The 1,564-nt window shown below is 31.8% G+C and overlaps 1 non-coding gene across 1 annotated transcript; it reads right to left on the reverse strand.

Moving 5' to 3' along the window:
* Positions 1 to 1,030: 1,030 nt before the first annotated feature.
* trnar-ccg (transfer RNA arginine (anticodon CCG)) lies at positions 1,031 to 1,103 on the reverse strand. The gene has a single exon. It is a non-coding gene; the product is annotated as a tRNA-Arg (tRNA).
* Between the last annotated feature and the right edge of the window lie 461 nt (positions 1,104 to 1,564).

A 1,564-nucleotide genomic window follows, 5' to 3' on the forward strand; every position in this document is an offset into this window, starting at 1 on the left:
ATGAACCTTATGCGCAGACAAATCACTTTGCATTCCTTCAAATTCTGGTTGTCAAGTACAAGTCACTGATTTCTATTTGTGAATCATGAAGAGTCTGTTTGTGGATTTTTTTATCTATTTGTAGATCTTGTTTTACATTTGCGGATCATGAGGAGTTTGTTTGCAGATTTGGAATCTATTTACAGATTGGGTTTTACATTTGCAGATTTTACATTTATTTGTAGATCTTGTTTTGTGTTTACAAATTATTATATTCATTTTTGACTAATAGTCTCTTCGTTTTCAATGATTATGGCATTATATTGTCACAACAGCGAAACAATAGTGTCAGAATTCTGAAAACAAATGTGACACAATCTACAAACAGTGCAGTGCTTTTAGTCTTTCCATTTTCAATGGTTTTGGCATCAATTTACCCCCATACCGAATCAGGCTCCTCCAATAAAAGCATGAATCGTTGACTTTTCGGGGTCACCCCTAATATATAATTTTCATCAGCAGTATTCTGTGTAGTTAAATATATCCGCAGAATGCTCTGTGTTCAATAAAATTAGCATCTACATATTGAACAACACACCCACATCTCTCACACCAATTTTTTAAAAGCCTATAGACATAATTTAAAAAAAAACATAAAGTCGACTTTGAGTATATAAAAACTTATGATATATAAAAGTCATATACTAAATTATATGTCATTTAGTCAGTTAATTTAGTTCATTCGTGAATGATCGTTAAGACAAAAAACACTGTCTCTTTGTGTGGGGTTTTCACCAATGTTTTCCCAATTATGTCTCGATTGAATATTATTACTTGTATTATGAGTCTTTGAGAATGCAAATCCAAAATAAAAGCAGTCAAAAGACCCTAAGTCTTTCAAAGGGAGAAGCTTAAGTAAATAGAAAAAAATCAAATTAGTGCATTAATATGAGCGAACAAAAACGGATTCCGTCACGAATGAAATACCAGCAAATTAATGTAGTATGCATTTGATCTGAAAGTACGGTGCAAAAAAAACAACTTATCGAGACGACCCAGATGGGACTCGAACCCACAATCCCCAGCTCCGGAGGCTGATGCCTTATCCATTAGGCCACTGGGTCAACACAAGATATAGAGTAAAAACATATTATTTTGAAATATGGAGAAGTAAATATGGGTAACTTTACATATAAAAAGCAGTATTATTGGGACAGTAAATTGATATTTTTTTGTGAACATTTGGGTTTGTGAGATGCTATCGTGTGATATCGCGAGAACCAGTGACCAGAAAACACGTCTTGGGTGTTTACTATTATCATCATTACATAATATATCTTTGAACAATTTAAAGAATACGAGTAAATATGATAAAAAAAAAAGTTTAGTAACGTTATTGCATTAACAACAAAATCTGATGGTTAAACAATATACAAAATTTGCAAAGTACTTAAACTGCCGAGATGTCAGGGAAAAATATTTAATACAAAATGTATTCCAATAAAAACAGGCAGACACTGAAGTTTTTTTTTTTTATTATTATTTTATCAATACCTTAAATAGATCGAGCTTGTCAAGAATCATA

Source organism: Carassius auratus, chromosome 31 (assembly GCF_003368295.1).
Source record: "Carassius auratus strain Wakin chromosome 31, ASM336829v1, whole genome shotgun sequence".
Classification (NCBI taxonomy): Eukaryota; Metazoa; Chordata; class Actinopteri; order Cypriniformes; family Cyprinidae; genus Carassius; species Carassius auratus.